We start from the raw sequence: 14249 nt of genomic DNA, 5'->3' as shown, positions 1-14249 counted from the left end.
GCACTTCTCACCAGCTTGTCATAGAATGGTGCTTTTAAAGTGTTGATAAAGAGAACAGTTATCTCTGTTTTCGTTAATGGGGGTTCCACTTGGGCTGAGACGTCCCTCCATCTCTGCGCATACTGTCTAAAAGTTTCTGACGGCTTTTTCTCCATCATTTGCAAAGTCATCCGGTCTGGCACCATATCCGATACATGCTTGTATTGCTCACAGAATGTTAATGCCAAGTCCTTCCAGGATCGGATCTTTTCCCTACTAAGCTGGTTGTACCACCGAAGAGTCGATCCTACTAGACTATCCTGAAAACAATGTATGAGTAGCTTATCTTCATTCACGTAACCAGTCATTTTTTGGCAAAACATGACAAGATGCACCTTTGGACATCTCGTGCCATCGTATTTTTCGAAATCAGACACCTTGAACTTTATAGACAGAACCAGATTGGGCACCAAACTGAGCTCTTTGGCACTTAGTGCAGAGAAGGCTTCAGTACCCTCTATTGCTTTGAGTCTTTCCTCTAAGCTCCTATACTTCTCTTGAGCCTCGTGGTCAACGGTTTTCAACTTGGCTATTTCTGCTGGATCGTCCAAATCTGGAACGAGTGGATCAGTAGGACTAGCCCCCAGATATGATACGAATACTCCTTGCCCTATGTGAGCAGGTGGTACCGCCCGTTGCTCTAGGTCTGTGGGTTCCCCTTAGGTGTACCCTGTTTGTGTTGCGTGGGCACGCGGCGGAGTGAATCTTGGAGGATAGAGCGGATCTTGACTGTGATTCACTCTTGATCGAGGTTCCTCGACGTCGGGACTCTACATGGGTCCCTTTCTTTTAACTAAAGCTGACATCATCTCCATCATCTTGGCCATTTGGTCCCTTTGTTCGAGTGATTCTTCTCGAGATCTCACCATTAAGTCTCTTTTCTCTTACTGTGACTTAGCCAGTTGTTCTTGTAATTCCTTTTAGACTCTTTCCATTCTTTCGATTCTTTCATTGAACTCAGCCTCCATTGCCCTAGCTTGTCAACGCGTTCTATACGAATGGCGTGATTCCAGATTTGAAGTGTTGTGACTGCGAATTATATGATTCTAACCTTAGCGAATGATTATGGGATAGATATATGCAATGAATGAGTGCATAAATGAATGTCAATCATGAGAGATATGCAATAAATGGGTGTTGATTTCAAGATAGCCCCTATTTAGGCATTTCATTCATCAAAAGAGTTCATTACAAAATATTTTTCCATTTTCGATTCAACCATTGCACAAACTTCCTAGCTATATCGCCGTATTTCTTTACTCGTGCTAAGAACTCTGATATGTTTGATCTTCGACTTGGAGGGAATTGGCAAATAAGAATTTCAGCTTCTTCCGATAATTGTATCACGTGCATGGCTACCCCACGAACTTCATTAATCAAATAGCTAAGTTGCATTTCTTTTTCCTGGAGGCCCTATTCGTAAGCACGAACGTCTCTATCATACTGACTATATTTTTCTTCCAAAGCCTTCAAGAGAGTATCTAACTATTGTTGACGATCTTGCAGCATATCTTCTAACTCTCGTTTCCTTTCTTTTAGTTCTTGACGTTTAGATCGACTAGTTATTACCTGGGTAGACACAGCTTCATATTCGGCGTTCTTCTTCCTCAGTTCTATCATAGCCCGCGCAGCCTTTTCCTCCTCTTTCTTCGCTTTTCCTTTCCAAAATTCCATCCCGCCTTTAATGTTGCTTATTTGTTCGTTCCATTCTACCGACGACTTGCCCAGCCCACTATTTTTTATTCTGCCTCTTAACTTTTTATTTTCCAGATGGAGGTCTCTTAAGTCATTTCTCACGACTTCAACTTCTTTTTGCACTTTCTCGGTTCTAGATCTTTCAATCTGAACGTCGATTTTCAATTGGTAGTTTTCCTCTTGAATAGCGCTAAGGTCCCGAGACATCTTGGTCTTTTCTCGTTCAAATTCTTGTCTTGCCATTTCTAGCTCAGACGACATTTCCCCCGAGAAAGGATTCTGGACGGTGTAGTTCGTTGACGAGATTTACTGACTGTTCACTTGTTGCTTCCTCCATATGTCGTAATCTTGGGTGAGGGTATCAGCATATAGGGCTAATTCCATAAGATGAATTTTCTTCCAAGACTTTGCAGTGTCTCGGACCCTCTTCATATACCCTTCACCCGCGAAAGCGAACTCGGATTGTGCCAATCCTCCAGTGGCGGGTATGAATTGTCGCGAAGAAAATTGCCTTTGGACTAATAGCGGGGCATACCTAACTCCTCCCCATAACTCGAGTAATGGTACCCAATCTTGATCTCCGACCTTGTATAGCAGAACCGAAGGGCGTATCCACGGTGCTCTCCACGTTATATCCTCAGCTCGAAGGTTCTGAAAAACTGAAACCCAATGTTCTTCAGTGACATCCTTTGGCCATTCTCTCTCAATATAGGCTTCCAACGGGGTGAAAGTTTTTGAAAACATGTGGTACGGTGTGCACTCTACTTTCCAGAAATGGCTCAAAATCCAGACATTTAGTAACTGCGCGCATCTGATAAAGCGTCCCTTCCCCACCTTCCTATAATTATTTAAGGATCTGAAGGTCTCGGCTAAGATAGTCGGGACAGGGTTAATTCATTGCTTTAATCTTTCGAAGAAATCTACCACCGCAACTTCTATGTGTCCAAGGACTTTCGGGAAGATGATCAAACCGTAAATGGCCAAAGCAAATAGATTCACTCTTTTCAACATGTCGAGATGGTTCAGAACCAATTCTCGTAGGGAAGACCATGGAATGCAAATTGTTTCATTCTTCTTCTTTATCTTTTTTTCGACCCATGCGTCAGTCATGTCTGTCAATCTCGCTAACTTTTTCTTGAAGGTCATCGGCTTAGGCTCTTTCACGTATACTTTATAGAATTGCGCATTTTCAACACGAAGCAAAGCAACGTACTCCTCTATAGTCGGAGTCATATCCTCTTGATTGAAGGTAAAACATGCATAAGCCGGATCCCAAAATCTGACCATGGCTTGGATCAATTGTTCGTCTACGTTGACAGCAATCAAGTTGGCATATCTCTTAGTGAAGATACCCCTAGTGTCCGAGTCCCACTGATTCCAAACCCGTACCAAATCTTCAAGGTTATTCAGTCAAACATTCACAGTTACATATTCGGGCAGATTGGCAATACATTCCTCCACTAGACTATCTCCTTTTTCTTTCTGAGTTTTTAGAGACCAGTCTCGAACCACGGCATTCTTCTCGGTTGTTTGTATAATTAACTCTTCCATTAGAAACCCGTTTTTTGGCAACCAAATCTCTAGTCAACACCTTCCTAGTATGATGCCTATAATGCATGATACAAAATAAGAACACAGACGAATATCTTGGTTAGTACAATAAACATGAATTACAGAAAATCAAGATAGAAAATGTAAATGTCAAGGAAATTAAAGGTAAGAGGCGTTCCTCCCATGTACTTATTTTGGTGAATATTAACAGACGGAGGTTCGGCATGGCTCTAGTTAGGTGGCTCGTACGGTTCACTATATGCGGTTTCGATTCTAGATAGGTACTCAAATTGTCCGTACTGTCATCTACTAAGATTAGTACGAAACCTCAGTCGTAGCCCATCACAGGCTCACGAGTTCAATTCGATGGATTACATTTACTTATGGCTATGCGGAGGGACAAGTTAACTCACGAAAGCATAAGTCATATGTAACCCGAAAGTATTCACTAGCCTATGCGGAGGGACGATTTAACTCACGAAGGCATAGCGTTTACTTTCACTTAAACGGACGGAGCCCGGGTATAGAGCTCATGTTATGCAAGAATGCACGTGCACGGTGTGTGCGGGGAAACTCACAAACCTTTACGTTTTATTTAAAAACTAAACCAAAACTAAAACCATAAGAATTTAAAGCTTTAAAACAACCGGACAAAACAAGTTAGAAGAATATATACAACACGATGCAAATGCATGATTTTTCAAAAACACAATTTTAAGATCACGACTAAATATTAATTTGAACAAGGAATTTTGAAAATTTTGACAACACACGTTTAATTCGACTCGACTCTCAAAAATGCGGTTCCCCAGCGGAGTCGCCAGCTGTAGCGACGTGAAATTTTTAGCTTTGGGGTCGCTAATTGTGGCGATTTATTGGACATTTGAAAACTGATTTTTGATTTTATTAAAAAGGGAGTCGCCACCGATCCCTTTTTTATAGGTGTGATCGGGCACCTATCACATTTATTTTTAAAACAAAAAGAAGGCTAAATTTAGGTCTACGTTAAAAGCCAGAGAAAAATTAAGGTTCGGGAGTCGGTTACGCACGAGGAAGGTATTAGTACCCTCGCGACGCCCAAAATTTGTATCTCATAAACACGTGTTGTCTTGATTTTCAAAAATGCGAGTTCAATGTAATATTTAGTCGTAATTCAATTGAAAAGACGAAAAATTTTATTTTTTTCGGTTTTTTGAGAATGATATACCGTTTTAGCACGAGCCGTCAAATTCCATCCAACATAGCGATGGAATTCAATGGCTTAATGTTGAATCGGTACATTGCCTTGATTATTGAAATTAATTGGAAAACAAGAATAAGATTTTCGAAATAATGCAAAGCAAGTTGACATGAAATAAAAAATAAATAAAAGACAGAAATGCATTGAAGCAAGCAACAAATATAACAATAATATTAGAAATGATAAAGGTATAATGTAATACTAGAATTGAACATGCAATGAAAGCAATAAATGTATATACATAATAATAATATTAAGAACACGTACTTAAGATAATATATATATACACGAATAAAATAGTATTAGAAGTATATACTATAATAAAAACATAAATTGCAATGTTAAAATATATACATAATATATATACATATATAAAATAAATATTAAAAATGTATGTACATACCATTTATGAAAAATATATACATAATAATATTAAAATAAAATAGTATGTGATAATAATGAAAATAATAGGTATAATAAATAATATAATGATATATGAGAATAATACTAATATAAAAAGTATATATATACACGTATAATAAAATATATGTACTAGTATTAATAATAAATGTAATAGGAATAAAAATAGATATAATAATAATATATATAATATGGTATTAAAAATGTATTCATAACATATAAAAATATATATGCGTATATAGTATTTAGAAAAAAAGAAATATACATAATATAATATTAATAGACATATATGCTTAACATGGGATATAATTAAAGGTATATATATGTGACATACAAATACATTAATAAAAGCAATAATATTAAAAGCTATTAATAATACTATGTAATATATACATTAACAAAAGCAATAAAATTAAAAGCTATTAATAATACTATGTAATATTTATAATACATATATCTAAAAACAGTAGTAAAAGGATACGTATATATAATAATAATAATAATAATAATAATAATAATAATAATAATGGAAATAGTAATAAAAATGACATTAGGATAAAATAAACATAAATATAATCATAATAATAAATATACATTAACAAGGACAATAATAGTAAAAATAGAAATAATACACTATGTTAATGAAGACAGTGGTAACAACAATAATAAGATTAATAATAATATTAAATATTAATAGAAAATAATTCAAAAGAAAATAATTCGGAAATAAGATAGCAAAATACTGAAAACGGACTAAATCGAATTCTAAAGATAAAATTTTGGAGCAAATCTAGAATATATAAAAAAGGAGGGACCGAATTGAAACACACAACTAACAGGGAGGTCTGAGGGATAAAATATCCCCACTCTCCTGAGTGTAGCGTTTCACGCTGGACTTAGATGAAATCAAGAAGAAACTTCGGGGTAAATGTAGAAATATGAAAAAAATTAATTGCAAAGATAAAAGAAATAGAGGGACTCGCAGCGAAATTATTCCCAAAAATAAAAACACGCGGATCCCCTTGGTACTGGGTCGGGTCGCTTGCGGGTCAGATGAAACGGCGCCGTTTTGGCGTTCAGGCTTGGGCATTAAAACGGTGTCATTTTAGTGAACTATAAAAGCCTAAAAAAATCCAAAAATTCATTTCCACCAGCCTTTTAAAAAAAAACAGGAGAGAAAGCTCTCCTCTTCTCTTTGGGAAATTCCAGATCTTAGCCAAGAGGGCCACCGCACCTCACCTCCGTCGCCGGCGCCGGCCACCGCGTGGTTCAAAAGGTAATGTTTCTTTTTTTATTTTATTTTTATTTTATTTTTTTAATAGTACATATATATGTATATAAATATATATTAAAATGTAAAAGAAAGAAAAAAAACAAAAGAAAAGAAAACAGATTCGGTAAAAGAAAGAAAACAATAAATTTTAATCACCTTCTTTGATTTCAATCTTGATTCGAACGATCTATCCTACTGATCTATTGTTTTTCTTCTTTTAAAGCTAATGTATGTATTATATTTTGCTTGAACTGCCGACCGAAAAAAAGAAATTAGATTTGGCCTCTTTTATAGCCTTTTTTGTCATACTGTCTATTTCTTTTTGTTGCTGTTGCGTGTTCTTGCAGGAGCAGTTGGAGCAAGTGGTGGTTGAATGGCGGTGCTGAGGTGACCGATGGTGCAGGCGGTCAATGGTGCAGAGGGCAGTTGGGGATTAGGTCGGCGGCTATAGCTTTAGGGGACTAGGGTTTCTTATTTTTGTTTTTTTGTTTTTGATGTTGGGCTATTTTAGTTGAGCCAAGGGTTTTGAGTGGGTTAATTGGGTTTGGTAATATTGGGTCTTGGGTTTAGGTTAGTGGGTTAGGTTAGTGGGTGAAGGGGTGTTTTAGGTTGTTGGACTGTGGGTATTTTGTAATGTAAATGAGTGTTGATCTGGTTGTTTGGGTTTATTGGGGTGGTAGGCTAGTATTGGTTGTAACAGGCCCAAAATTGGCCTACAACAATAACTATAAATGAAATATCAACAACTACCACTTTTTCAAAAGTGGAGTACTCATTTAAGGCAGGATATTAAAGAGAATTTGAATAAAAATATTAGATTTAAAATTAAATTTTGATAAAATAATTAGGTTCATTTAAAATATGGTTCATATTTAGATTCTAATATTTAAAGTCAGGGGTGAAATCAAAAATTATTTTAGTTGGGGTCAAAATTAAATTATAAATTTTTGAGAGGTCAAAATATAATTTTGTTATTTATCAAATTATGATTTCATCATTCTTAAAGGGACTAAATAGAATTTGTTTCTAATTTTTGGGCCAAAGTATAGTTTTACCACATATTAACTTATAATTCCATCCTTTATCACAAAAGCCAAACAGTAAAATTTTCATTTTTAGGGGTTAAGGCTCTTGCATGCCCCCTCAGATTTGCATCCGTTCAAAGTTCAAGTTCGACATGGTTCAACCCAATTTTTAGGTTTAGAATATTTTATTTTTCTTTTCTTTTATGTATCATATAATTTATTTCATATAGAAAGTAAATATACTATATTATAATGTAAGTACTAAAAAATATGTTTCATTGTTTATAACTAAAAATATATATAATGATTAAATATACTATATTATAATGTAAGTACTAAAAAATATGTTTCATTGTTTATAACTAAAAATATATATAATGATGGTAGAAAAATATCTATATATAAAATTACTAAATACTAAAAAATAATTTTTTTTAAAATTTCAACATATAATATTGGTAGACCCAAACATATTCAAATTGGCCATTTTATAAATACAAATGGACTTCACCAAAATTTAAAACCTATATCAAGGTCGGGCTGAACTTGAATAACCATTTATATTATTAAATATCATACAAGAATATGACCAAAACATGACTCAAGCAAACTCATAGTCACTATCATTAAAAAAATAAACTTAATGTTGATTGAGCCTTAATTTAATTGATGCTGTTACTTGAAGAGAACATAAATTCAATCATATTTAAATGCACCTTTCCTTCAATTTAAAAGTGGAAAAGAAAATATGCTTAAAGATAAGCATGATATAAAAAAAATCTAAAATAAAACGAACACTCAAGAAGAAGTACAAGGATAAAAAAAAGATTGATCCAAAAGATTATTGTAATAGGCCAATTTTGGCCTGGCCTAATTTACAAAATAAAGTCAAAAAATAAACATAATAAATAAGCCCAATGTACCAGTCCATTTACAACAAACTTAAACCAAAGTTGCCAACCCAATTACAGCCTAAATATTAAAACTCTAGAGGTCCAATCAGCCCACAGCCTTAACTAATTTTTAGCCAAAAAAAGTAAAAAGGGAAAACCCTAGCCGCATGACCACGTCTTCAGCCTTCTCCGTGCGCCTCTGCCACCGCCACTCGGCTCGTCTGTCACCTGCCATCGCACGCTTCTTTGACACCACCTGCAAATCAAGATCCACATGCAAGCAACAGAGAAAACAACGAGAAAACGACAAAAATATAGAAATAAAAAGTCTTGTAATTTGGCTATAAAAGCCACATCAACATGCTTGTACCTTCTTTCGAGATTTTAGAATAGAAAAACAAAAGATCTAAACTTTTAAGGTGATTTTCGGATTATTTATCATTTTAATCTTAAGTTTATTTTATTTTTATTTTCTCATATAAATACGAAAATAAAAGTAGAAGAGAAGGAGATACTTACCAGAGCAGCCTCAGGGTTGCGTCGTCGAAGCTTATTCTCCGTCACCGGAATCGAATCCAAGAGCGAGGTAAAAGGGCTTCTCTCTCGTTTTTTTTGGCCTGAAAAGGGTGTGGCCCTCGATTCTTTTGGAAGTAGGGCTGAAAACCGATCCTTTGTCGCTCCGACCATCGCCCACGGTAGAGGAGCGGCGAGTTGATGACGACGGCTCAAGAGGGGTTCTTTCGAAACCCTCGCAGAGAAGATGGGGGGCTATTTCTGTTTTTTTTAAAAAGGAATGAGAGAAATGAAAATTTTAAATTTTTTTTTTGGCTTTAATAGCCATGCGAAACGACGTAGTTTCAGACCCTCCCCACAGGCCTCAAAACGGTGTCGTTTCAGGGAGGGAACCTGAATTCGACCCGTACCCAAGGGGGGATCCGCATGTTTCCCATTATTGGGATATTTATGCGTGGGGTCCCTCCGTCTTTGTGCGCCTCACTATTTGGCCCCTTCATTCACTTTATTTATTTTTTTATAAATCTGGCTGGATAATTTTCTTCTGATTACATTTGAGTCCCTGCTGAAACGAGGCTCATAAGGATTGGGAATATTTCCTAGCCAGTCCCTCGTCGTTTCAGTGTGATTCATTTCGGTCCTGGATGGCCTTCTTTTCATTTTTTACAATTTTTACCTTAAATTTTAATTCTATTTCAGCCTAATCCTTAGTCTGTTTAATTGATTTATTTATTTATTTTTTTCATTTAAAAAAACTATTATTATTATTCATTTTAAGTTTATATATTATTTATTTCAAATCATTTTTTCTTTTACATATTATATATATTTAAACTATTACTCATTTTGAATTCTACATATATTATTTATTTCAAGCTATTACACCTTATTTATTCTGAAATTATTTATATATCTTCTTACTTTAAACTTTTATACATTATTCATTTTGGATTATTCATATACATATATCTTCCTATTTAAATGATTTTATACATTATTTATTCCAAGTTTCTTTTACATATTATTTATTCTAAATATTTTATATGTTATTTATTTTAAACCATTTTATATATGCATATTATCTATTTTAAAGTTCTTCATATATATATATCATTCTTTCTTTTAAAAAAAAATCGTTTTGTATATTGTTGATTTTAACTTTCTTTTTTTTACAATATTTGTTTTAAATTCATTCATTGTCATTTTAAAATTTATGTTGCAATTATTTTATTTTAGTTTCCTTTCAACTATTTATTTTTAAATTGTATTATTTAATTCACTTGTCTTTAATTATTAATACTAGCATTGAAATGATATATGTTGTGAGGCTATTGCTAATGTGTGTTCTTTAATTCGTTTATTCATGTTCATATCATTGTCATTCGCTTGTGCAATATTAAATTCATGTATTAATGTCCACACTCATTACTATATTTTTATTTTCGTGTCATCGCATCGTGAATTAAACCCCAACATATTTATCCAACTTAGATTGCTTTATTTTATTTCAAACAAAATAAATGTATGCCTTCAAATGTTGTATTCGCTATTATTAAAAAATAAAATATTTTAAATAAGGTAATATTTCGCGTTTTAGGAAATTCGAGGAATCTTGCCCTAACTTACGGGGTTTCAGTTTTCTCATTAAACCTAATTAGCCAAATATCCTTTTAAGTTTCGAAACACATGAAATTTCAATTAAAATTAAAGATAAACTTGCGCTTGGGAGTTCAAGGTATCGCGTCCTAACTTACGGGATGTGATACTCCGATATCTTGAGACGAGAAAATCTTTAGCAATCTTTTGGTTGAATTCAAGCATTTTTAAAATCAACATTAATAAAAAAGATCGTATTTTAAATCCATTCCCGATTTTCAACTTTCTACTTTAAGACACTAACTAATCAATTCGGTACCAATTTTGGGCGTGACGAGGGTGCTAATCCTTCCTCGCACATAATTGACTCCCGAACCCGTTTTCTTGAGTTTTGTAGACCAAACACACCGTTTTAATAAACTAAAACGTTTTATTAAAGTAAAGCTTATCCGATCACACCTAATAAAGATCGGTGGCGACTCCCGTTTTAATTTTCGCTTTCAAACAAAGTCGATTCCCGTATTAAAAAAAATGGTTCCGACAATTATTTATAACCATGTTGTATCCATGTGGTTTGTTAGCATTCATGCAAGGTGCTTTGCTTACTTTCAAATACGTGTCATTTTATCTCATTCATGAAAATATATAAAAAAAAGTATAATCTTAAGTTACAAAATTAAGGTTTAAAGATTAAATTCACATAAGAATTATAATGATGAAATTATAAAAATTACTTTTAAAAAATTTAAAAATATAATATTCTAATTGATATTATTATTATTGTAACAATTAAAAGAGTACAGTTTTAAGTGTGCTTAAATTTGTATTTATAAATATATATATTATAAGGTCTTTAATTCTCTATTGACGTGGATGACCTATTTTGATGATATGTGACACTTCTTTTTTAATGACAGATGATGCTTTCTTTATATTTTAATTAAACTATTCTTTATTTTAATATAAAATAAGATAAAGCATAAATTTAAAAATATATATAAATAAAAAATTTAAAAAGATAAAACAAAAATTTTAAAAAATAAAAATATGTGATAAATGTTTATATAATTTATCTTCTCAATTTCTCATATTTAATTACGTAATGCTAACTATTTAATTACATAATATTCAATATAAATATAACAAATTCATCAGCATATACTACCTTCTTTGATTTCAGGAGTTTAAAACACTGAAGATCTTTTGATTCAGTTTTTTTTAGTGTTAATTGATTATTATTGGCTTTCTTTTGCTTATTATTACTTTGAGTTAATTCAAACTAAATATCATGCATGCTAAATAAACTTAAACTTAAGTCTTATGCCACAATTTAAATAAAACAATACAGTTTCAAAATAATAGGAATTAGAAAAATATGTCTAAAATACTTATATATAAAAAATGATTCTGAGCCTTCCGAATGTTGTGCCCGCATCATAACTTGGTGGGTTATCTGTAAATATAAAGGATAAGAGGGGTGAGCTTAAGAAGCTCAGTGTGTGTCCAACCTCAAGGTAATCAATGTGGAACAGTAGACAAAGCATACAAGATTTAAATTCTCTTAGGATAAACATATTTGTATAGCAATTCACAATTTCACAGTATTGGTTGAACAGAATAGCATATCTCTATAATACTTTAGAATTCACAGTTTTATATGTATATGCTTATGAATGACAATGCAATTTTAGTTTATCAGAAAAGGTCCTATCCCATCGCTATACACCACACTATGAGTTCCCCAGAACTTATCCAGCCTTTTGACTCCGGGTTGTGGATAAACAATCGCTGGTTTCCAGATAAATTGCCACTTGTGGGTAAAAATTGTGGATAAAAGCTACCACTAGGCTTGTAAAAATAGTGGGTAAATCACCAGTATTTTTAGATAAAAACATTTGCAAATAAGTTACCACTTGGTTCGTGATCGAACTACATATTTGCAATTATTGTCACTTGTTTTAGGTGCACAACCTATTTGTAGATAAAAAAACTGCCACTTGGTTTATAAACAAACTACATTATTTGTAGATTATTAAACTGCCACTCTTCCTCTGTACATATCATCCCACCCCATGCAATACAATATGACATGCTTTATAATAAAATAAATAAACACCAATAGTAACTATACTAAACATGTATTTGATTCATCACTAGCAATTAACATGCTTAATGTGTATTCAGTTCAACACAAATAGTAAAAATGCTTTAATAGGTATTCAATAGGGTGTTGACAATATTAACACTAATAGTTTATTGTTTCACAATAACAGCAGCATGTAATACACTTTACATACAGTATAGCCGTAACACTTCAACCATTAAATCACAAATTTTAGAATAGCATAATATCAGAGACTTAATTGAGCATTTATAAAACTTTAAAAATAATTCAGGGCATATACAAATATTAAACTGAACATATCATAAATTCCTAGGCAAAATTATAAAACAAGAGATACAAAACCGTATGGGAGGATATAGGCCATGTGGAAGGGTTTACATGGTTGTGTGGCAAATGCAAGAATTAACCTACAAAGGAGACACGACCATGTGGAAGGTTCTCAGCCGTGTGGTTCACGAACTAGCCTAAGGTTTCTAGGGCACATGGTTGTGTGGTCCACACACTCGTGTGGGAGATTGTGTAACAATAATCCTACACACGATCACCACTGGTTCGCCTGTAAAAGAACACACACCTTTCACCACGGATTCAATTGACACTCCTCATGATCGATTTTGATCTGATTCACCTAAATCTGATCTTTCAATGACAAATATGCACAAGTAATGATTGATATCAAGATTTTGGCAATATTATCAAATATTTGGCAAGATTTTGGCAAGATTTTGTAAAATTATGTTGTTACTAAGTTAAATAAATGTCTACATGTTAATAAATGTGAAATTGAGACATTGTTGGTATTGAATTAGGAAATGAAAACCCTATTAACTGTTCGAGTTAAGTCAGATATAGATGGCATGTCATATGCCATATGATAGGAATAGTTCAAGGTTACTTTGACTATGAGTCAATGAGGCACGGGGTTTCAATTTGCTTCGGTTTAATTGATGAGACACTAGGTGTCAAATTTATTATAGTGTTGGGCGTGACTACTTGCTTAGGGTTATTCTGATGAGGTATTGGGTGTCAAAATAGTGTGTTGGTTGGATCCGTATATCCATCAGAGTCCGAGTCGTGTTAATAGGGAAGTAAATGGTAAACTGCAAATACTGACTTTGAAATGGTAAACTATAAATACTGACTTTGAAATGGTGATGTTATAGAAATAAAAAATGTTATAAAATGGAAGGAAATTTATATTGGAAATTAAATTAGTGAATGGTGTTGATTTGTACTAAATGGATGAAACTATGGTTGATATGATCATTGTTTACATGTAGAGGTGCTCATGGGCATGGCTAGGCCTAAGAAAAAAATTAGGTCCATTTGTTAGGCCCGAGCCTAGCACGAAAAATAGGGCTAAAATTTTGCCCAAGCCCGGTCCAGATAAAAATACTAAAACCCGGGCCTGGCTTGGCTCGCATGTATTAATTTTTTCATATTAATTTTTATATAAATTTTAAATATATATAATACATCAAAAATACTAAAAACATTAAAATAAATATTTCCCAACAAATTGAAAATAAATTTTAAAAAATATGTTCACTTAAATAACACTAAGATAGATGCAACTTAACAAGCAAATGCTTCTAAAAGAATAACAAAATTAACAATGAAACAAGTGTTATACAATATCCAAACAATAACTAGAAAATAATAATAGCATAATAGTGAAATGGTAGCAAAATAGGGAGAAAACAACAAGAAAATAACATTAAAAAAATAGCATATTTTTTATCCTTTTGTGAATTTGGGCCGGGCCTGAGCAAAAAAAGCCTTACCCGAGGCCCAACCCAGCCCATGAGTAGGTTTATTTACACGAAATGATATGTGCATTGATTTTGCTACATAGTAACCTTGGAAAAATGTCTTGTTA

General features: G+C 33.1%; 1 protein-coding gene and 1 long non-coding RNA gene across 3 annotated transcripts in view; one reads left to right on the top strand and one right to left on the bottom strand.

Annotated features, from left to right (window-relative positions):
* Window positions 1-5948: 5948 nt before the first annotated feature.
* Window positions 5949-6981, top strand: LOC107936799 (uncharacterized). The gene is made up of 2 exons (XR_001694496.2): window positions 5949-6221; window positions 6566-6981. It is a non-coding gene; the product is annotated as an uncharacterized lncRNA (long non-coding RNA).
* Window positions 6982-11386: 4405 nt separating this feature from the next.
* The window catches only part of LOC121232114 (uncharacterized), a 32946-nt gene continuing 30083 nt past the window's right edge, over window positions 11387-14249 (bottom strand). The window contains exon 4 of one of the 2 annotated variants that reach the window (XR_005930337.1): window positions 11387-11698. The gene's annotated coding sequence lies outside the window, so the exon portion shown is untranslated. The remainder of the gene's footprint in view (window positions 11699-14249) is intronic. The other variant, XR_005930336.1, reaches the window with a different exon arrangement.

The sequence above is a fragment of the Gossypium hirsutum genome, chromosome A07, assembly GCF_007990345.1.
Source record: "Gossypium hirsutum isolate 1008001.06 chromosome A07, Gossypium_hirsutum_v2.1, whole genome shotgun sequence".
Lineage (NCBI taxonomy): Eukaryota > Viridiplantae > Streptophyta > Magnoliopsida > Malvales > Malvaceae > Gossypium > Gossypium hirsutum.
Note: the sequence above shows the minus strand (reverse complement) of the source record. Positions and strands in the feature narration are given on the sequence as shown.